This window comes from Callithrix jacchus, chromosome 9, assembly GCF_049354715.1.
Source record: "Callithrix jacchus isolate 240 chromosome 9, calJac240_pri, whole genome shotgun sequence".
Classification (NCBI taxonomy): domain Eukaryota; kingdom Metazoa; phylum Chordata; class Mammalia; order Primates; family Cebidae; genus Callithrix; species Callithrix jacchus.
Genome location: NC_133510.1, coordinates 79,123,525 through 79,148,149, shown reverse-complemented (window position 1 = coordinate 79,148,149; position 24,625 = coordinate 79,123,525). Strand labels below are relative to the sequence as shown.

Below are 24,625 nucleotides of genomic sequence, written 5' to 3'. Positions count from 1 at the left end.
ACTGAAGCTGGTAATTGTAAGCATTCTCATTTTTTAAATACAAAGATAGAACTTTTTATTTTTCTCTGTTTTAAACAGTTGAATATATTTATCATGTATCATAGCATCCACTGGACGAAGTTACATTTCTGGGTTCTACTGTAACATTTAATGAATGTTGCGTCAGATGGGAAGATTACCCTTTTTTATTTTTTGATACTCCCATATATGGATTTGCTGCCACAGGCGTGCTAATTTTGCCATCTCCTACATATGACTTGCTCCTTTCCGCCTCAGTTCTTCTGCACGTTACCATTCCCTCCACCTGTAGGTCTCTCCTGCCTTTCCACCCATTTCCTTTTCTCTTTTGAAAACTGGCATCTTAAGATAATTTCCTCTAGCAATTCTTTCAGAATTTACTTAAGTAGTATAGTGTTAATATTAACTATCTCATCAATTTTTCACAGCTATCCTGTGAGTTATTCCCATTTTACAGATGAAATTACATAAATTCTCTCAGTTACACTCTTAGTTTTAGTTGTGCTAGATTCTTTTTTTTTTTTTTTTTTTTTTAGTAGAGACAGAGTTTCACCATGTTGGCCAGGGAGGTCTCGAACTCTTGACCTCAGGTGATCTGTCCACCTTGGCCTCCCAAAGTGCTAGGATAGTTGTGTTAGATATTTTACTTTTTTTCTGATTTTAAACATTGTTACTTACGGTGTCATTCTGCCTTTCTCTCTTTATGTAGTCTTTCCTGCTTTGTATCTCTCACCCCATCAGTATCACTTAAAAAAAGAAAAAAAAAAATCCCAAACTACTTTATTCATGTATAATTTACATCTAAATAAAATGAACCCATCTTAAGTATATAGCTTGATGCATTTTGACAAATGTATACACCCATAGAACTTTTCATCAGTCCCCAAAATCCCCTTGTGCTCCTTGCACTTTCCTACTCTGTGTCAGACAATGACTGCTTTGGGTTCTGTTACTGTGGATCGCTTTTATCTGTTCTAGGATTTCTTCTTTTCTTTTTTGAGACGGAGTTTTGCTCTTGTTACCCAGGCTGGAGTGCAATGGCACGATCTCGGCTCACCGCAACCTCCGCCTCCTGGGTTCAAGCAGTTCTCCTGCCTCAGCCTCTCGAGTAGCTGGGACTACAGGCGCGCGCCACCATGCCCAGCTAAGTTTTGTATTTTTAGTAGAGACGGGGTTTCACCATGTTGACCAGGATGGTCTCGATCTCTTGACCTTGTGATCTACCTGCCTCGGCCCCCCAAAGTGCTGGGATTATAGGTGTGAGCCACCGTGCCCGGCCCTGTTCTAGGATTTCATATGAACGGAGTCATAGTGTATGTGCTCTTGTCTGGTTTATTTTGCTCTGTATATTTTTGAGATTGTTCCTTTTTATTTTTGGATAGTATTCCCACTGTGTAGGAATGCCATCACAGTATGATAATGAATATACAATTTGTTTATCCATTCACCTTTTGATAGCATTTGACTTGTTTCTAGTTTTTGGTTATTGTAAATGAAGCTACTATACATCCATGTACAGATTTTTGAGTGGACATATTTCCGTTTTGTTTGGTAAATACTTAAGGGTAGCTATACCATTTTTACATCTCACCAGCAATGTATGAGAGTTCCAGTTGCTCTGCTTCCCATCAACACTTACATTTTCAGTTAAAAAATTTTAATTAACATTCTAGTGGTTGTGTAGTAGTATCTCATTGTGGTTTTTTCATTTATTTTTCACTGATGATCATGGTAGTAAGCATCTTTTCTTTGATTTATTAGCCTGTATCTTTTTTGGTAATTGTTTAAATTTTTTATTTATTTAAAAAGTTATCTCTTTCTTATTTATATAAGGTTCTTTATATAGTAAGAATATGAGTTGTTATGTGTTGTGCATATTTTCTTGCAGTCTGTCTCTTGTCTTTTTAAAATAAAACTTTTTAAAGAGGAGAATTATTTGATTTTTTGAAATTCAGCATATGTTTTTTCTTTCATTGTTTGTATGTTTTCATTTCTAAGATTTTTTTTGTCCTAAAGTTGTAGGGTAGACAAATTTTTATTTTCCCATTTTTATTCTGGAAGTTTTACAGCGTTGGCTTTTGTATTTAGGTTTGTGATTCATTTTGAGTTAATTTTTGTTTAGTGTAAAAGCCAGGCTGCTGTGGTTGTTTTTAATGACTATCCAGTTCTTTCTTACTGAAAGTATTTTCTTTTTCTCAATGAGTTTCCTTGGCACTTTTGTTGAAAATTAATTGACTGTATGTTTACCATTTCTAGACTCCCTATTCTGTTCCATTTATATATATGTGTGGTATGCCAGTACCACATTATTTTTGATTTTTATAAACTTTGAAGGTAGTGTAAATCTTCCAAATCAACATCATCTTGAAAACAGAAAAACAAAATCTTTGTATAGTTGACTCTTGATCTCATTGTTTGTGTGTATGTGTTGCTGATTTCATTTTTCATTTTTCTTTTTGTTAGTTTCTGCTTTCAAAGATGTTGCCACCACCAGGGACTTCCTGCTTGTTATTTTCCAGTGAGATATTGTATATATTAAGGAAGAAGCAAAGTACTTTCAGCTAAGTCAGAAGGAGTTAGACAGCAATCGGTATTCTTCTTTAGCTCGTTATTGGTAGTAAGCAACTCTAGATTTCAACAGTATAGGTATATGATTTTGGAAAAGGCCAATAAATTGGGGTTGTAACAACAGAAGTGTGTACCAGAAGCCCAGTGTTTAAATACCAAGTCTGATACTTGACAGGGAATGAAATAGTAACACTTTTCAATTCAAAATTGTGTTACTTTTCTTTTCTCTCTCATTCTTTAACAGAAATATTCCTATCCTTGCCTGAAGCAGTCTTTTGCAGGAACATTTGAGGTACTGTAATGGCAGTTGTCAAACTATATTGTGTGCTAATTGGGAACATGTTGAATTGAAGAAAAATGTTGATAAAAATTGCATTTAATTTCGTGTCTAACTATATATAAATGGACATTAGAAAGATCTCAATAATGAATACAGTTCTTGGTTTCAAAATAGCATTCAGATATTTTCCCCTTCTTTTTTTTTTTTTTTGTTTTGTTTTGTTTTCTGAGACGGAGTTTCTCTCTTGTTACCCAGGCTGGAGTGCAAAGGCACGATGTCGGCTCACCGCAACCTCCACCTCCTGGGTTCAGGCAATTCTCCTGCCTCAGCCTCCTGAGTAGCTGGGATTACACGCACGCACCACCATGCCCAGCTAATTTTTTGTATCTTTAGTAGAGATGGGGTTTCACCAATTTGACCAGGAGGGTCTCCATCTCTTGACCTCGTGATCCACCCGCCTTGGCCTCCCAAAGTGCTGGGATTACAGGCTTGAGCCACCGCGCCCGGCCTATTTTCCCCTTCTTAAACCACTTTAGTTTACTGTAAAAGTATTAGGAGAAAAGGTAAAATGTAACATATATTCAATTATAATATTGATTATATATGAGTGTTTTATTTCATGTGTATTTTTGGTCTTTCCTATTAAATTATATGCTTTCCTAGATGGGGATTTTATCTTCTGTTTATTTTGTCTCATTTCTGACATACTGGAAATGATGATGGATGTTGGTTATACATTTGATTTAACTTGTTTTGGTGAATAATGTCCCAGGCTATAAGAAGAATATATGTGTATTTTTTTCTATTGAAATTATATTTCTCCTTTAAAAGACATTTCTAAGCTTTGCACTGACACAGCTTAGAATTTTGGAAAATGGGTAGGTAATGAGGTGGAGATGAGGTTAATAGTCTCCTTTCTGAGTGCTTGAGTTTGCCCCCCTTTAAGTTGTTGATATAGACTGATTGTGGTCAAGTGTTTCTGGAGGGCTGGTCATCACTTGTTTGTGTCTACTCCTGTATTTGCTTCCTAAAGACTTCAGTGGATTGTAAGATCAGTCAGACAAATGGAAATCTCAGTCAGCTGCACAAATAGATATTTTTAGAAATGTTTCTTTTCTTAGTTCTAACTAATCATGCAGTTTACCACAAATTCTTCATTTGATAGTGAATAAGAAGAAATGAAGCAGGAGCTCCAGAGAAGGCACTGTGAGTAGTAGGATCCAAATGAAAATTGAAGAAGAGATTACCTTCCTGAGTAAACTTTTTTTTTTTCCATAGGATTGTCATTAAAGCCTGATCCTAAAAAAAAAAAACAAAACAAAAAAAAAACCTGGTTTTGTATATGGTTATAGGGATAGGTCTTATATAATGGAGTTTAAAAACCTAGCAAGAAACACATAAATGAATACTATGCAATTGTATTTTTTTCTTATTATAGCATATATGGTGTTTTAAATTTTTCTAGGTCTGGCATTGATTTCACTTTTGTAAATTCATTTAAAAATATTTTGAAGTTAATTTTTATTTTATTTCCTTATTCAAAGGTAGACTATTAAGGTTACAAATGTCTGAAATAGTATCTGTATCAGTTTAGGGTTTTTCAGTTCAAGTAATAGAAAGCTTTGGCTAACTTAAATAATTTACTAGAATGATAAGCTCATTTTCTTAAAAGATGAAGAGTGGAGTTTTAGAAATAGTAGACATTTGAACAGCTTTAGGGAACTAGAGAGCAGAAAGTGATGGACAGTCTTTATGGAGTCCCCATTAGGATAGTTTTTTTGTGATTGTATTTCAAATTCACATGGTCACCCTGCTCATGATTCACATTTCTTAGAGAGTGAGGCAGATATGGACTGATTGGCCTGGCTCGGTTTTCTTGGTCCATTTTTTTTTTTTTTGTAGGAGAGGGTGGAGTACTAAGATTGCATATTGTTGGGGGAAGGATGTTCTTTTCCCAAAAGATCAAGGTGCATGCTATCAGAGGAAGGGGCAATGGGTCTGGACAGGTCAAAACAAAAATCTACTATTGCTATAGTTTCTAGGTGGATATAATGTTTTTTAAAATCTTATAATACAGTGTTAACTATTTATTGGCTGAACCCAAGCCTTTCTGCCTTTATAGATTTGCCATGAACATAATACATATAAGCTTTCCTTGTATTCATTATGAATTAGTTTGTAGATTCATTATTGTGTGATGAAGGGAGATGATTTTTAACAAATACAAAGTGAAGGAATCTAGTTTTGCTGTGTTGTTTGAGCAACATCAAATAGTTTTGCTTAAAATAGATAATTTATAGTGTTTTTTTTCACTGTAGTGTTTTCTGAAATATATGAAGTACTTTTCATTTTCTGATACTACCTATTTTAATTGGGGTGAATATCAGAGAAATTAGAACGTTATTTCAGCTTAAGGAGCATAGTTTTTTTTTCTCTTCTTAGAGTATATAGTGCCTCAGATACAGTCCACAACAAAAATTTTTGTTTAGAAAAGAAATATTTTAAGGAACAGATTTATCAATTTCTTTGTTATCTTTTGGTCAGTTTTTTAAAATGCCTAGTACTCAATTACTATACCTTCAAAACTAAACAATTACTATAACTTCAAGACTACTGGATTTGATTTTAAGTTTTACCACATGATCTACTAACTTAGTTATCCCTCCCCCATCCACCCACGTTGAAGGCTTTCAATGGTTTCATGTTTGTATATACACAATACTCTTTCCATATTGTCACAATTTGATATGTCTTATTAATATTTTCCTCTCTCCTCACTCTACATTTCTTAAAATCCATGTAGGTTTGCCAAAAAGCTTCCTGTAGAAATGTGCAAGCAATTGGTCTGAAAGGACTAGTTTTTATATCCTTAATTGTACCTAACTTGAATGATGGAGGGAATACTTTATCACCATTGAATTACTGCAAGTCAAATTTAGCTTGCTGATCTGCTTGGAAGCTAACTAAGAAAAGGAGAATGGTGTAACTTAAGTAACACAATTTCTTTGTCTTTGTGCTTGCTTTATGATGCTAATTGAGTGATAAAAGGTGATACGATGACATTAAAAAGCACTTCTGATGGTTTTATAAGGCAGTTTTCCCTGCTGTTGCTCACTCTTCTCTCTCCTGCCACCTTGTGAAGGTTCTTGCTTCCCCTTTCCCTTTTGCCATGATTGTAAGTTACCTGAGGCCTCCCTAGTGTGGAACTGTGAGTCAGTTAAACCTCTTGTCTGTGTAAATTACCCACTCGCCAGCAGTTCTTTATAGCAGTGTGAGAACAGACTAATACAATGGTACTATAAAATTTCATAAAAATAATAGTGTTGGCAATTTATCATGTGTACAGTTGGGTTCATTTATGTAGTTTATTGGTGAGAACCTATGTTGTTTCTGGAAGTGGAAGATCTGCAGTCTAATACTCCTTTGTTAGTTATGTCTTGTGGGAAGTTAATGAAGCCTTCATGACTTTATTGCTTTATTGTACTATAAAATCTGCTTGCTTGATGATAAAGTTAGTTCATTGTCTCTGCCAGCCCACAATTCTTAAGTGTTTAAGGAATGCCTGCTGTGGTAGGTACTCTTCTAGATATTGGGAATACCTCACTAAACAAAACAAACTACTTATCACGGAGCCCTACTATTTGGTGATATATAATACTATACTTATATTTGGGGATATAAACAAACAAATGTGTATATCAGGTGTTAAGTGTCTTGGAGAAAAAAAGACAAAGTGAGTAAAAAGGTGAGGGGGCCACGGTGACTCCGGCCAGTTGTTCTGGCGCTTGAGGAGGCGAGGCCATGAGTTCAAGGCCAACCTGAACAACCTTACATGCTCTCATTGATTGACAAAAGGTGAATAAAAGAATGGGAGGAGGCAAGTTGCTGTTTTGCTGTTCATAGCTGGGATGGTCAGGGAAGATCTGTTAGATAAAATGGCATTTAAACTAAGAAACCTGGAAGAAGTAAAAGAATGAACCATAGGGAAGAATATTTTAAGCCAAGAACAGCAAGTACAAAAGCCTTGTGGAGGCAGGGTGTGGTGGCTCACACCTGTAATCCTAGCACTTTGGAAGGCTGAGGAGGGAGGATTGCTGAGGCCAGGAGTTCAAGACTAGCCTCGGCAGCACAGTGAGACTTCTCTAAAAAAAAAAAAAAAAAAAAAAAAAAATTTAGCCAGGCATGGTGGCACAAGCCTGTAGTTCTTACTGCTTGGGAGGTTGAGCAAGGCTGAGGATTCCTTGTTCCCAAGAGATTGAGATTATAGTGAACTATGATCTTGCCATTGCACTCCTGCCTGGGCAACGAATGAGACCCTATATCTAAAAAGAAAAGAAAAAAAAATAAACGTGGAAATCTGTCTGACATGTTAAAGAAATATCATATCTTAGAGGCTCCTGTGGATGGTGCATGCAGAATGAGCAATCACATGTTACTTCACTACCTTGAGCCTTAGTGTTTTCATTTTGTAAATGGGGTTATAGTGAAAAATTACTTGCTTCATAGGGTTTATGTGACAACTACATGTTGTAATAATGTATTTAAAGTAACTAGTAATATGTCTTCGGTTATGAAATGGATCATGTTCCTGCCTTTCACAGGCTTCTAATTGGCTTCCTCTTTCACAGTGAATAAAATCCAGACTCTACTGTTGTAGAGCCTTATCTCAGGCAGTTCTCCTCATTGCTTTCTATACTTTAGCCATGCTGGCCTTTGAATAATGAGCCTATTTGCATTTTGAGTCTTCTTCCCCCACCAGCCTCTTTAGTTGTTCACAGAAAGGCTTTCACAGATGTTTTCAGATAGATCTGCTGTTTTAATAGAAAGCCAAATGAATAGTGGCTTAAATAAGATTTTTTTTTTCTCTTTTGTAGTAGCAGGTAGGTAATCCAGAGCTGCGATGACACTGCTATTCTAAGGCAAGTACAAATGGTTAGTTACTTCATGGTTTAGGGGCTCAAACAGTTTCAGCTGGGTTTCTTAATCTGACATGCCTTCTAAGCTTTTATTAAGTTTCTACAAATCCACTCACGAACTGATTTGTTTTTGGAAGGGGATAGTAACAAGTGCCCAAGAAGGAAAAAATAGCAAGGATTCCAGTTTTAATTTCTTAAATTTCTTTTGCTGAAGCTTCAGCATTATCTTGTATTTTCCTTACAGTATGCACCTTAATATCCTAGTTCCATTTCTGATTGTTAGTTTATGATGCTTTAAAAAATTTTTGTTCCTAGGCAGAAGCACTTAGTATAAGAAAGAGCTTAGAATTCTTAACATTTCTCACATTTGGATTTCATAATGATATTTTAGCTCTGGCATAGTTTTAAAAAAAACAAGATTGAAATGAAGTAGTGACATAATAACTTCATACTGCTTTTTCAGAAGTAGACTACACTACCCTGGTTTTGGAATTTGGTTAATTCTGGCATAATGTTGTGTTAGAGCTTGAGAGGAAGTTGGGAGAAATGAAAAATGTGCTGAAAAAAAATTTTTTTTAAAAGAAGGTCTCCCTCTGTTACCCAGGCTGGAGTGCAGTGTCACCATTCATGGCTCACTGCAACCTCTGCCTTCCAGGCTAAAGTGATCATCCCACTTCAGCCTTCCTTAGTAGCAGGGACCACAGGTGCCTGCCACTATGTCTGGCTAATTTTTTGTATTTTTTTTGGTAGAGATGAGGTTTTGCCATGTTTACCAGTCTGGTCTTAAACTCCTGAGCTCAAGCGATATACCAACCTTGGCCTTTCGAAGTGCTGGGAGTACAGGCATGAGCCACTGTGGCTGGCTGAAGTTGCTATACTTTTCTCAGCTACTATGGGACCTTCCTTAGCTGGGATGGCTTGAAGACTAGCACATATCAATATCTATATATTATCTATATCCATATCTTTATATCTGTTTCTATATTGTGTGTGTGTGTGTGTGTATATGTATGTATGTATGTATGTATGTGTGTGTGTGATTCTGTTACACTTTCTTGTCTTTTTCTGTATTCTATATTGATGTGATAACTACTTTTTATTTCAGGATGTACCCTTTCTAACAGTACTCACTTGATTCATTTAATTCCTGAAGCTTTTTGGGTGATGATTAACTTTAGTGCAGAGGCATTTGGTAATTAAGACTGGACTTGACAAGGCATTATTTATATATAAAAAGATTGTTCAAATTATCTAAAAAGCACATAGAAAAATTCTGTTAGTCACAGCTAACTAATTTACAAGAGTGAAGCTTCTTAGGAATGGCTTGTGAATCATGATTTCCTCTTGTTAATAGCAATAATATATATTAAAAGGTGAAATGCTACAGGGTGTTGTATTTGGTAATAGTTAAGTAGACAGGGATAAACAGACAATTGGAAAAAAGTCTCTATTGATCTCTTGCATTTCTGCATATCTTACAAGTAAAGTACTGACTGCCTGTTACTCTAGACTATCTTTTCAAGAATGTTTATATAGTGAGCAGCCTTGGAAGATAATGACAGTATTTTCCTCCTTAGGAAAAGAAAAGGCAGGCATTCTTGCTGTCCGTTATAAAATAATTGGGTTCCCTAAGCTGGGGACTCTTCTGTATTACAACCAAGTATTTTTTGTAGGCATTTCCCTGGGCCTGTCTTGGTATGGATAAGATAATTAGGTAACTAGAAAAGAGAGGAAAGTAATTGGAACATGTAAGATTCTCCAACCTGATGGCTTTACAAGTGTTTTAAATTTTGCTTCACTTTAAAAAAAAAATATTTTATTGCATTTTAGGTTTTGGGAATTTTGCTTCACTTTATTTTATTTTTTATTATTTATTTATTTATTATTGCATTTTAGGTTTTGGGGTACATGTGCAGAACGTGCAAGATAGTTGCATAGATACACACATGGCAGTGTGTTTTGCTGCCTTCCTCCCCTTCACCCACATTTGGCATTTCTCCCCAGGCTATCCCTCCCCAGCTCCCCCGCCCCGCTGTCCCTCCCCTATTCCCCCCAATAGACCCCAGTGTGTAGTACCCTCTTCCCTGTGTCCATGTGTTCTCATTTTTCCTCACCCGCCTATGAGTGAGAATATGTGGTATTTCATTTTCTGTTCTTGTGTCTGTTTGCTGAGAATGATGTTCTCCAGATTGATCCATCTCCCTACAAAGGACATGAACTCATCATTTTTGATTGCTGCATAATATTCTATGGTGTATATGTGCCACATTTTCCCAGTCCAGTCTATCATTGATGGGCATTTGGGTTGGTTCCAGGTCATTGCTATTGTAAACAGTGCTGCAATGAACATTCGTGTGCATGTGTCCTTATAATAGAACGATTTATAGTCCTTTGGATATATACCCAGTAATGGGATTGCTGGGTCAAATGGAATTTCTATTTCTAAGGCCTTGAGGAATCGCCACACTGTCTTCCACAATGGTTAAACTAATTTACACTCCCACCAGCAGTGTAAAAGTGTTCCTATTTCTCCACATCCTCTCCAGTGTCTGTTGTCTCCAAATTTTTTAATGATCGCCATTCTAACTGGCAGGAGATGGTATCTCAATGTGGTTTTGATTTGCATCTCTCTAATGACCCCTGATGATGAGCATTTTTTCATATATTTGTTGGCCTCATGTATGTCTTCTTTTGTAAAGTGTCTTTTCATATCCTTTGCCCATTTTTGAATGCCCTTGTTTGTTTTTTTCCTGTAAATCTGTTTGAGTTCTTTGTAAATTCTGGATATCAGCCCTTTGTCAGATGGGTAAACTGCAAAAATTTTTTTCCCATTCTGTTGGTTGCCAATTCACTCTAGTGACTGTTTCTTTTGCCGTGCAGAAGCTGTGGAGTTTGATTAGGTCCCATTTGTCTATTTTGGCTTTTGTTGCCAATGCTGTTGGTGTTTTGGTCATGAAGTCCTTGCCTACTCCTATGTCCTGGATGATTTTGCCTAGATTTTCTTCTAGGGTTTTTATGGTGCCAGGTCTTACGTTTAAGTCTTTAATCCATCTGGAGTTAATTTTAGTGTAGAGTGTCAGGAAGGGGTCCAGTTTCTGCTTTCTGCACATGGCTAGCCAGTTTTCCCAACACCATTTATTAAACAGGGAATCCTTTCGTCATTGTTTGTTTTTTTCAGGTTTATCAAAGATTGTATGGTTGTAGATATGTTGTGTTGCCTCTGATGCCTCTGTTTTGTTCCATTGGTCTATATCTCTGTTTTGGTACCAGTACCATGCTGTTTTGATTACTGTAGCCTTGTAGTATAGTTTGAAGTCCAGTAGTGTGATGCCTCCCACTGTGTTATTTTTGCTTAGAATTGACTTGGCTATGTGGGCTCTCTTTTGGTTCCATATGAAGCTTAAGGTGGTTTTTTCCAGTTCTGTGAAGAAAGTCAATGGTAGCTTGATGAGGATAGCATTGATTCTGTAAATTACTTTGGGCAGTATAGCCATTTTCACGATATTGATTCTTCCTAACCATGAACATGGAATGTTTCTCCATCTGTTTGTGTCCTCTCTTATTTCGTTGAGCAGTGGTTTGTGGTTCTCCTTGAAGAGGTCCCTTGTGTTCCTTGTAAGTTGTATTTCTAGGTTTTTTATTCTTTTTGTAGCAATTGTAAATGGCAGTTCGTTCTTGATTTGGCTCTCTTTAAGTCTGTTATTGGTGTATAGGAATGCTTGTGATTTTTGCACATTGATTTTATATCCTGAGACTTTGCTGAAGTTGCTTATCAGTTTCAGGAGTTTTTGGGCTGAGGCGATGGGGTCTCGTAGGTATACTATCATGTCGTCTGCAAATAGAGATAATTTGGCTTCCTCCTTTCCTATTTTAATACCCTTTATTTCTTTTTCTTGCCTGAATGCTCTGGCTAGAAGTTCTAGTACTATATTGAATAGGAGTGGTGAGAGAGGGCATCCTTGTCTAGTGCCAGATTTCAAAGGGAATGCTTATAGTTTTTACCCATTCTGTATAATATTGGCTGTTTGTTTGTCGTAAATAGCTTTTATTTCTTTGAGATATGTTCCATCGATACCGAGTTTATTGAGGGTTTTTAGCATAAATGGCGGTTGAATTTTGTCAAATGCCTTCTCTGCATCAATTGAGATAATCATGTGGTTTTTGTTTTTGGTTCTGTTTATGTGGTGAATTACGTTTATAGACTTGTGTATGTTGAACCAGCCTTGCATCCCTGGGATGAATCCTACTTGATCATGATGGATAAGTTTTTTGATGTGCTGTTGCAATCGGTTTGCCAGTATTTTATTGAAGATTTTTGCATCTATGTTCATCATGAATATTGGCCTGAAGTTTTCTTTTTTTTTTTGAGTCTCTGCCGGGTTTTGGTATCAGGATGATGTTGGTCTCATAAAATGGTTTGGGAAGGATTCCCTCTTTTTGGATTATTTGGAATAGTTTCAGAAGGAATGGTACCAGCTGCTTCACTTTAAAGAACTACCCATAGAGCTTTCAGACCATGTATTATAGCTGTGGTTGAAGCAAGGAAGATATGTAAGTCTAATTGGCAGAACTATGTCCAATGAAAAGGCTTTCCATCAAAAGATTGGAGATACATATGTATTTCAGTTGTAATAAATATTTAAAATATTGTTTTGGTTTCCTATTTGAACTCATTTTTCTTTTGAAGAGCTGACTTTTTACTGATTAGGTATGAAAAATGTTTTAATTGAAGTTGAAAAACCTTAGAAAACTGTAATTAATGTACTTTATATTAGTTGTGATTATTTTAAGTTGCCTTATGTTGTTCCCCTGCCGCCCACCTTCATTTATTACTCTAAAGACAGGTCCTAATATGGACCTTAAAGTTGAGGTGGTACTGTATAACTTACATTCTCTTGCATTGCAGTGATTATGTCATCAATATTTAGACAGCAGGTAAAACTGCTGGGTGTTAGGTTGTAGAATATTAGAAATTAAAGGAGTCTCAGTAATTGCCAATTTAGTCTCTTAATTTTAGTTATGAGGAAACTGAGGTCCAGAGATGTACAGTAATCTACATTTTAAGCTCTGGACTTAAAATGCGATTTTACTGGCGGCTCACACCTGTAATCCCAGCACTTTGGGAAGCCAAGATGGACGGATCACCTGAGGTCAGGAGTTTGAGACCAGCCTGGCCAAAATGGCAAACCCTATCTCTACTAAAAGTACGAAAATTAGCTGGGCGTGGTGGTATGTGCCTGTAATCCCAGCTACTCGGGGAGGCTGAGACAGGAGAATTTCTTGAACCTGAGAGGTGGAGGTTGCAGTGAACTGGGATTACACCACTACACTCCAGCCTGGGCGACAGAACAGGACTCCATCTCAAAAAAATAAAATAAAATAAATTGTAAGTAGATCTCGAGTCTTGGTATGAATGAATTTTTATTTTTTTTTTGACCAAAAAAAAAACTTCATAGTGGTATATACTTTGTATCAGGAAATATATAATACCTGGTTGTTCTTTTTTGTTTTTAAAACAAAAGCAACACTTTTCAATTATTATACCCATTTTTTAGGATTTTGTGAAGATCAGTGATGATGTATGGAAAGCATTTGGGAAGGGCCATGCCATTATAAAAAAAATTTAGTTGGTCTTACTACTCTTATTTGGTTTTCCAAATTAAATTTTTAGTTGTACTATCAGTAGTTATAGGATGCTAAAAGGCCAGTAGAGTTGAAATTGCCACCTCCTAACAAATAACTTAGAATCTTTTGAAGATTTAAATTAATCTGTACATAGTTTTTTCAGTAAAATTTTTATGCCTGCTATTATATTGCTTTCATAGACAGTTTTAACTTTAGGGTTATGGTTTGGTGCTTATGGACATTTTCATTCCTTATTTGTCTCCAGTTTTATTTATCATGAAAACAGTCTGTTAACAATGAAAGATTTATTCACCTTAGTGCCATTTTTTTCTCTTTCTTCCGTTCTTTCTTGTATATATATGTACTTTAAATGATTCTAATTTATAGTACATAAATACTGTGTTTTGTTTTCTAAAAAAGTTAATATAATCTCTTTTCTATATTGTTTTATAGTCATCATAGTCTTTTAAAGTGGAGTTATGCTTTTCCATTTAGAAGATTTGTCATATTCATAATTTCTTTGTTTTTTGAGTTTAATGAAGAGTTATATTGGCTTTTAAAAATGCTGTGTAAATTTTCTTTTTCTTGGAAGTGAGTACATGGATCTCTAAGTCTAATTGGGTTTCTGTAACAAAATACTATAGATTAGATGGCTTAAACAACAGAAGTGTATTTTCTACAGTTCTGGGGGCTGGAAAGTCTAAGAGCAAGGTACCTGCATGGTCAGGTTCCACTGAGGGCCCTCTTCCTGGCTTGTGGACAGGTATCACCTTGCTGATTGCTCACATGGTGGAAACAGAGGGGAAGCAAGCTTTCTTGTGTCTGTTCTCATAAAGCCACTAATCCCAGCATGAGGGCTCCACCCTCATGACATGATTATCCCCCCAAGGCCCTATCTCCACATGTCATCACATTGGGCATTAGGATTTCAACATGTGAATCTTGGAGAGGACAGAAATATTGGAGAGGACGTAAATATTCAAATCCATAGCAGTGAGGAATCGACTTTTTATAAAATACTTGTTGTTTAAGAGCCCTAAATTTTCCCTTTGACTCTATGGATACCTGCTGTATTCTCTGTGAACTTTACCCTTATTCATCTATTAGTCTTGGTTTCAGGGAAGAGAAATGCTTTAGAAATGTGGAAAGAACAAAATCATAAACTCCCCTTAATCCTCTTTAAATTTTCTTTTCCTCTAAAATATATAAAAATAAGTTTATGGTTAATTTTTGAGCAGGTAATAACAGTTTCTTACTAGAAACTCTAGATAGGAACCTGGCTGGGCATGGTGGCTCATGCCTGTAATCCTATCGCTTTGGGAGGCTGAGACAGGTGGATCACTTTATCCCAGGAGTTCCGAGACTAGCCTGGGAAACAGGGCGAGACCCTATCTCTACAAAACAAAAATTAGCCAAGCATGGTCCCAGCTACTTGGGAGGCTGAGGTAGAAGGATCATTTGAGCTCATTCGCAGTGAGCTGAGATCATGCCACCGCACTCCAACCTGGATGACGGTGAGACCCTGCCTTTAAATAACTAAATAAATAAAGATAGGAATCTACTATATTTTAGTACTTTAAATACTGTTGGCTTGGTATCTTGTCTGTCTATTATGTGTCTTAGTCCACTTTGTGTTGCTATAAAAGAATCCCCGAGGCTGGATTTATAACGAAAGAGGTTTGTTTACCTCATTATTCTTCAGGCTGTACAAGAAGTTTGGCATTGGCATCTGCTCAGCTTCTGGTGAGAGCTTTGGTGCCACATCAGAACATGACAGAGAAGCTCAAAGGGAAAGAAGGCACATGTGAAGAGGGACCAACCCACTTTCCTGGGAACAGATTTATTCCCTTGAGAACTTATCCCATCTTGCTAGAATAAGAACTCACTACTGAGAAAATGACACCAAGATATTCATGAGGAATCTGCCCCCATGATCCTAATGCCTCCCAATGACATCACCTCTCAACACCGCCACACTCTTTCAAAATGAGATTTGGGATTTGGTAGGGACAGACAAACCATATCTAAACCATAGTACCATATCACTTTTTTTCCCTTTCTTTTTTTGGATTTTATTGAAGCACCTTTTTTTCTCTTTTAAAACTTTGAGTTCTAGAACTAGTTAATTCATGAGTTGTCCTTGTAGTCCAGTATAGGGGCGACCTTCCACCTTATGACTTACTTGTATTCTCTGCTTGGAATGTGTTTCTTGCCATACTTTGTTTAGCTAACTGCCACTCAACCTTTATCACAAAGATTAACCTATTAGCAGGAAAGATAGGTTCATTTATTCACAAATGAGATGAGATCATTAATTTTTAAGTGATTTGGTGTGACTAACCAGCATATCATAGAAGGGGATCACAGTGTTATAATTGATTTCATTCTAATGGCACCAGACCAATTTGTTGTGTTTGACACAAGTTGATACGTCCTCAATCTGATCTCTAATTCTGTATTTCTAGACAGATAAAATATGCACTACTTTTTTTTTCCAATCATTTTATTATGGTAAAATACATAAAATCATCTTAACCATTTTTCAGTGTAAAGTTCATTGGTATTAGGTACATTTATATTGTACGAGCATCAATATTCTCCATTTCCAGAATTCTTTTCGTCTTGCAGAATTGAAACTATACGCCCATTAAACAGTAACACTGCATTCTCTGCTCTCCTTCTCCCCTGGTGATCGTCATTTTACTTTCTGTCTATAATTGTGACTACTCTAGGTACATCACAAAAATAGAATCATAGAGTATTTGTCTTTTTGTGACTGGCTTATTTCACTTAGCATAATGCCCTCAATGTTCATTTATGTTATAGCATATGTCAGAATTTCTTTCCTTTTGAAGACTGAACAATACTCCATTGTATTTTATATACCACATTTTGCTTATGCATTCGTTTGTTGATGGGTTGCTTCCACATTTTAGGTATTATGAATAATTCTGCTGTGAACATGAGTGTACAAGTGTCTCTTCAAGACTCTACTTTTGTTTTTTTTTTTATACTTACCTAGAAGTGGGATTGCTGGATCATATAGTAATTCTGTTTTTTAATCTTTTGAGGAACCATCATACTGTTTTCCACAGTGGCTGTACCATTTTACATTTCCACCCGGAGTGCACACAGGTTCCAGTTTCTCCACATAGCATACATCACTTTTTAATACACTTATTGTGGTAGGGAGAAACATTAGTCTTGTTATTTATACCCCTTTGTAGTCACGATATGTTTGCATAATTAGGAATTGAGTTTTGACTATTGCGAAAACCCAAGGTATGTGTTTTGAACAGTTGAGAGTATTATTATTCACACTGTGCTGAATGATGAGTTAGTGGGTGTAAGAAAGATTTGGACCTTGCGGTTGGATTCTTTAAATACAAGCAGTGCTTTTAGGAAGAAAATGGCTGCATAACTTCTGATAGAAAGAAATACTAAGTTCTTTCTATCTGATACATTGTTCTTTTGAGTACTTTCTTGTTATAGAGCAGAGGAATGTTAAAATTTTATCTGCGATAATTGCTTCTTTTCAACAGGTAGGATGTCTAGGTAGAGAGCAGTGAGGCAAGAGAAAGAAATAAAGGGTAACCAAATAGGAAGAGAGGAAGTCAAACTACCTTTGTTAACAAACAACTTGATTCTATATCTAGAAAACCCTTTAACTTCGGCTCAAAAGCGTCTTCAGCTGATAAACAACTTCAGCAAAGTTTAAGGATGCAAAATCAATGTACAAATATCCCTGGCATTTCTATACACCAAAAACAGTCAAGCCGAGAGCCGCAACAGGAAGGCAGTGTCATTCATAATTGCCACAAAAAGAAAAAAAGATACCTAAGTAGGGAGGTAAAAGATCTGTATGATGAGAATTATAAAACACTGCTCAAATAAATCAGAGAAGATGCAAACAAATGGAAAAACATCCCAGGGTTACAGATAGGAAGAATCAATATCATTGAAATGGCTTTACTGCCCAAAGCAATTTACAGATTTGTTGCTATTTTTATTGAGCACGGCCTTGGGCAGTTGAGCACCAGGAGCTAACCAACTGAGCTAACCAGCCGCCCGACTCTATTTTTATCAAACTACTACTGATATTCTTAACAGAACTAGAAAAAAATTTTCAAAAATTTATATGGAACCAGAAAAGAGCCCAACAGCCAAAGGTATACCAAGCAAAAAGAACAAAGCTGGAGGCATCACATTATCTGACTTCAAACTATGCTACAGGGTTACAGCAACAAAAACAGTATGATACTGGTAGAAAAACAGACACATTAACCGGTGGAACAGAATAGAGAGCCCAGAAATAAGGCTACACACCTACAACCATCTGGTCTTTGACAAAGCTGACAAAAACAAGCAATGGGAAAAATCTCTATTCAATAAACCATGCTGGGATGTTCACAATAGCAAAGATAGGGAATCAACCTAAATGCCCATCAATGACAGATTGAAAAAAATTTTGGTACATATACACCATGGAATATTATGCAGCCACAAAAAAGAACTAGATCACATCTTTTCTGGGAACGTGGATGGAGCTGGATGCTATCTTCCTTAGCAAACTAACTCAGGAGCACGAAACCAGATACTGCATGTTCTCCCTTATAATTGGGAGCTAAAGGATAAGAACTTGTGAACACAGAAGAAACAACAGACACTAGGGTCTACTTGCGGGGGGAGGGTTATATGAGGTAGAGGAGCAGAAAATATAACTATAGGGAACTGAGCATAATACCTGGGTGATGTAATAATATGTACAATGTACCCCTGTGACATGTGTTTATCTATGTAACCTTCACATGTACTGGCAAAGCTAAAATACAAATAAATTTAACCAGTAAAATGTCACTTGGATAACTGGCTAGCCATATGCAGAAGATTGAAGCTGGACCCCTTGTACCATATATAAAAATGAATTTTATTTGTGTGTGTATGTATATAATATGTATTTATATATTATATTTTTATAGTGTATATACATTTATATACATATATTTCTATTATATAAAAACATATTTTATATTATGCACACACACACATATATATTTATCTTTTTTGAGATGGAGTTTTGTTCTTGTTGTCCAGACTGGAGTACAATGGCGTGATCTTGGCTCACCATAACCTCCGCTTTCTGGGTTCAAGGGGTTCTCCTGCCTCAGCCTCCCAAGTAGCTGGGATTACAGGCATGTAATTTTTGTATTTTTTAGTAGAGATGGGGTTTCTCCATGTTGGTCAGGCTGGACTCAAACTCCTGACCTTAGGTGATCTACCCACCTCAGCCTCCCAAAGTGCTGGGATTACAGGTGTGAGCCACTGCACCCAGCCATAAATAATATTTGATGAATGTGTTTTGAGCCCTGCAAAGGACATATAACTGACAGTGAAGCAATAATAGGTATTCAGGTTTATAAACCATAAATTTTGTGAATGGTTGGTCCAGAGATAATGGGAAATGAAATTTCTTTTGTACTTTGAGAATTTTGGTAGTAATGATTTCCTGTTTTTATTGAACTTAGGTTACTATTCTGATTTCCTCGGGGTAAAATGCTAATGATACAGTTTTGCCTGAACTCTACATAAACAGTAGGTATTTATAAAACAACAGATCAAGAAAATCTTTAGTCCATTTCTCTTTGTGCATTTTATTAGTAACTTGTCGCTGGTTAGGATGATTGTTATATACATATGTATCTGTCTAAAACAGTACCTCTGTTTTAAGTTTTTAACATTAATAGACTTGCCGGATTTGGAGATATAGAAAGTATTTGGACACTCTTCTGGTTCAGAATTTAAGTCATTTATTGGACTTTAATGTGCGGTTAGGCAGTCATGAAATAAATGGAAACTAAATTATGATGAATAAATAGACACCTGTAAGGACAATAATGTATATTTATTTAATGTCTGTGAAATAAAGTGGCTTTTTATGCAGTGTTTTGGGAAGAGGCAGTGCTTTTGGATTGTCTACTTACCTTTGTGCTCCAGAGTAATCAAGATAAATAGAGTTGTCTAGATTTTTTTCTCTCCTTTTACATATATATATATATATATATATATATATATATATAATTTTTTTTTTTTTTTTAGATGGAGTTTCGCTCTTGTTACCCAGGCTGGAGTGCAGTGGCGTGATCTCGGCTCACTGCAACCTCTGCCTTCTGGGTTCAAGCAATTCTCCTGCCTCAGCCTCCTGAGTAGCTGGGATTACAGGCACGTGCCACCATGCCCAGCTAACTTTTTGTATTTTTAGTAGAGACAGGGTTTCACCATGTTGACCGGGATGGTCTCGATCTCTTGACCTCGTGATCCTCCCACCTCGGCCTCCCAAAGTGCTGGGATTACAGGCTTGAGCCACCGCGCCCGGCCCTTACCTTTATATTTTTAGATAACTTGCTATGCTTTTTCCCCTTCCCTCTGATAGTTGATATTATTAGTTTACTTTGTTTCTTCTGTCTTTCCCGTTGCATATCTTCCCCATCCATCTTCCTAAAGTTGCACACAGTGGGATAACTTGCATGGCACACCCCTAATCCACTTCCTTCTTATCTATCAGTGTCCAGCTTTTTGTTTGCTTCCCAGTCTTCCATTATCATCATAATTATTTTTTCTATTTTTCTTACTATTATAGTAGTAGTATTAGAGTGGAAGAAATATTAACATGATTCATAGGTGCCAAAATATTAGTATACTCTAGGAAGCATATGTACTATACCATTTTGAAATAATTTTGATGAAAGCCATTTGGATAGACTGCTTTAATCAAGCAATTCACTTAGATGATTTTTTTTCTTTTCGAAATACATATCAATAGGATGTTGGTACTATGGAAACTCACATTTATATAATATCTCATTATATTAGATTTTCTTTCAGGATTTAATCTATGTAGATACAGTCATGGGTCACTTAACGACAGGCACACATTTTGAGAAATGTATCTTTAGGCAATTTTGTCATGTGAGCATCATAGAATACTTACTAATACACAAACCTAGGTGGTATAGCTTACTACACACCTAGGCTATATGATATAGATCATGATATAGTCCTAGGCTACAAACCTGTGCAACTTGTTGCTATACAGAATACTGTAGGTAATTGTAACACAATGGTATTTGTGTGTCTAAACATGACTAAGCATAGTGAAGGTACTGCTTTGCACTGTGAACTTGTTTTTGGAAAGGGGTCCTGATCCAGACCCCAAGAGAGGGTTCTTGTATCTTGTACAAGAAAGAATTTGAGGAACGATCGAAGATGGCCGATCGCTAACAACCGGGATTGCAGCTCTGAGGGAAGGCGCGGAGAACTAGAGGACGCCACACTTTTAGACAAATTCTGGTCGCTCACGGAGCAGAAGATCCCCCAGTGGAGGAAACACACGGGTGGCCAGTGCGACTCTCGTGGCCGGCGCAGCGGTTCCGCCGGCACCTCGGCGCGGCAGCTCTCGGAGCAGAGTAAACAGGTTCCGAGGACACGCACGGGTCCCCAGCAGGACACCAGAGCCCGGCGCAGCAGCTGTGACGGCACCTCGGCGCAGCAGCGCTCGGCGCAGAGCAAACGGGACCGGTTCCCCTTCTGACCGAGGTTTGGAGCCCCAGGAAAGCAGAGTCGCCTATTACGGACACAAGAAGGAAGCCAGACAGGAGAATCCTGGGCAGAAAAGCACCATCAGTTTTAATGCCGCTGCTCTGGCCCTGGGAACTAACAACCTAGACATCCACTCAAGAGACCTAATCTGAAAGTTGGTAATTTCAAAGACGGCAGGAGGATAAATTTACAATGACGGGAAGAAACCAGCGTAAAAACGCTGAGAATACTCAAAATCAGAACGCCTCTCCCTCTAAAGATGATCACAGTTCCACATCAACAATGGAACAAGGCTTGATGGAGAACGAGCGCATCCCAATGACAGAATCACTCTTCAAGGAATGGATAATAAGAAACTTCGGTGAGTTAAAAGAACATGTTGTAGCCCAGTGTAAAGAAACTAGGAACTTTGAAAAAAAGTTTGATGAAATCCTATTGAGAATAGACAACTTAGAGAGGAGTATGAGTGAAATAATGGAACTGAAGAATACAATACAGGAACTCCGAGAAGTATGCACAGGTTTAAACACTCGAATTGTTCAAGCAGAAGAAGGGATATCAGAGGTCAAAGTCCAACTTAATGAAATAAAACGTGAAGTAAAGATTAGAGAAAAAAGGATAAAAAGGAATGAGCAAAGTCTCCAAGAAATGTGGGACTATGTGAAAAGACCAAGTTTACGTTTGATAGGTGTACCTGAATGCGACGGAGAGAATGAATCCAAGCTGGAAAATACCCTTCAGGATATTATTCAGGAAAATTTTCCTAAACTAGCAAAGCAAGTCAACATTCAACCCCAGGTAATACAGAGAACACCACAAAGATATTCCTCAAGAAGAGCAACCCCAAGGCACATAATCGTTAGATTCCCCAGGGTTGAAACGAAGGAGAAAATACTAAGGGCAGCCAGAGAGAGAGGTCATGTTACCCACAAAGGCAAGCTTATCAGACTTACAGCAGATCTCTCAGCAGAAACTCTACAAGCCAGAAGAGAGTGGGGGCCAATATTCAACATCCTCAAAGAACAGAACCTTCAGCCCAGAATTTCATATCCAGCCAAACTAAGCTTCACAACTGAAGGAAAAATAAAATCTTTTATGAACAAGCAAGAACTCAGAGATTTTATTACCACTAGGCCTGCTTTACAAGAGCTTCTGAAAGAAGCATTACACACAGAAAGAAACAACCAGTATTAGCCTTTCTAAAAATACACCAAAAAGTAAAGAGCACCAACATAAAGAAGAATTTACACCAACGAATGGATAAAACAGCCGGTCAACATCAAATGGCAGTAACCCTAAATTTAAATTGACTAAATCCCCCAATCAAAAGACACAGCCAAAACCCAATGGCATGTTACATCCAGACCTGTTTCACATGCAAGGATACACAAAGACTCAAAACAAAGGGATGGAGAAAGATTTACCAACCAAATGGAGAGCAAAAATAAATAAAAAGCAGGAGTTGCAGTTCTCGTATCGGAGAAAATAGATTTTAAAGCAACAAAGATATAGTGGTAAAAGGATCAATGCAACAACAAGAGCTAACGATCCTAACACCCAGATACGAGACTTAGATTCAATGAGACAGAAAATTAATAAGGATATCAAGGACTCGAACTCAGATCCGGAACAAGTAAACTTAATAAATATTCATAGAGCTCTCCACTTCAAATACACAAAATATACATTCTTGTCAATACCACATCACACCTACTCATAAGTTTAAATGAAACATTGATTGGCCATTATTAATACCCAATTTTTTTCAAAATAAAGCAATATTTCCATTTACTCTCCCTCTTTCTCTTCCTCTTTCTTCCTCTCCTTTACTTATTTTTTTTTTCTTTCCTTCTCCCAAAAAAAAAGAGAAATCAACTTGTAAACCTCTAGATCCAGGTCGGCAATGTCTCTCTCCTTGCTTGATTTCCTTCCTTCCCTTCCCTTCCTCCCTCCCTCCCTCTCCACTTTCTCCCTTCCTTCCTTCCTTCATCCCTTCCTTCCTCCCTACCGTCCTTCTTCCCACCCTTCCTGCCTTCCTCACCACCACCCACCAAAAAAAGAAAGAATTTGAGATGAATTCATTTTATTTTATTTTTTAATTTTTATTTTTTTTTGAGATGGAGTTTTGCTCTTGTTACCCAGGCTGGTTTGCAATGGTGGGACCTCGGCTCATCACAACCTCCACCTCCTGGGTTCAGGCTGTTCTCCTGCCTCGGCCTCCTGAGTAGCTGGGATTATAGGCACACGCCACCATGCCAAGCTAATTTTTTGTATTTTTAGTAGAGACGGGATTTCACCATGTTGACCAAGATGGTCTCGATCTCTTGACCTCGTGATCCACCTGCCTCGGCCTCCCAAAATGCTGGGATTACAGGCTTGAGCCCCCGCGCCTGGCCTGAGATGAATTCATAAAGTGAAAGGAAGTTTATTAAGAAAGTAAAGGAATAAAGAATGGCTACTCCATAGGCAGAGCAGCAGCGTGGGCTGCTCATCTGCTTATACTTATTGTTACTTTTTCATTATATGCTAATTGGGGTGGATTATTGAGTTTTCTTGGAAAGGGGTGAGCAATTCCCGGAACTGAGGGTTCCTTCCCTTTTGGACCATATAGGATAACTTGCTGATGTTGCCATGCATTTGTAAACTGTCAGACACTGATGAGAGTGTTGTTAGTATGCTAATACATTATGCTATAATTAACATATAATAAACAGGATGACCACAGGTTACTTTCATTGCCATCTTGGTTTTGGTGGGATTTGGCCAGCTTCTTTATCACAACCTGTTTTATCAGCAAGATCTTTCTGACCTGTATCTTTTGCAGACCTCCTATCTCATTTTGTGACTTAGAATGCCTCATCTCTTGTGAATGCAGCCCAGTAGGTCTCAGCCTTATTTTACCCAGTCCCTATTCAAGATGGAGTCACTTAATGCCTCTGACAATGTCACCATGGCTATGATGTCACTAGGCAATGGGAGATTTTCATCTTCATAGTAATCTTAATGGGACCACTGTAATACATGTGGTCTGTTCTTGACTGTAACGTGGTGTGGCTGATGACAACTATAGTGTAGATTGGTTCAGACTACCTAAACCAGGTTGTTCTTATTTATAATCTGATTTCTTTCTTTAGTCAAAATTGCAGAGTGAAATTAAGATAAGTGATGTGAATATAATTTTATCTTCCAGTACTGTTCTTCTTTAAAGGGTAGTGTATTCATGGCTTAGCATTTTTGCTTTCTTCTGAGATTGAGTCTCGCTCTGTTGCCCAGGCTGGAGTGCAATGGTGTGATCTTGACTTACTGCAGCCTCTGGCTCCTGGGTTCAAGTGATTTCTCCTGCCTCAGCCTCCTGATTAGCTGGCACACACCACCAGGGATTACAGGCACACACCACCATACCCAGCGAATTTTTATTTTTAGTAGAGACAGGGTTTCATAATGTTGGCCAGGCTGGTCTCAAACTCCTGACCTCAGGTGATCCATCTGCCCAGGTCTCCCAACTGCTGGGATTACAGGTGTGAGCCACTGTATCTGGTACATTTTTGCTTTTGAGAATCCTTTTTTTTTTTTTGTTATATATGAGTTTAATAAAACAGAAAAACTTCTGGGGCATCCTGAG

General features: G+C 37.3%; 1 protein-coding gene across 9 annotated transcripts in view; it reads left to right on the top strand.

The window, feature by feature from the left end:
• Positions 1–24,625, top strand: part of OSBPL8 (oxysterol binding protein like 8) — a 207,104-nt gene that overhangs the window by 39,535 nt on the left and 142,944 nt on the right. For 3 of the 9 annotated variants that reach the window (XM_078336919.1, XM_078336917.1, XM_078336913.1), the window contains exon 2: positions 2,831–2,878. The exons of the other annotated variants lie outside the window; for them this stretch is intronic. The gene's annotated coding sequence lies outside the window, so the exon portion shown is untranslated. The remainder of the gene's footprint in view (positions 1–2,830; positions 2,879–24,625) is intronic. 9 annotated transcript variants of the gene reach the window in all.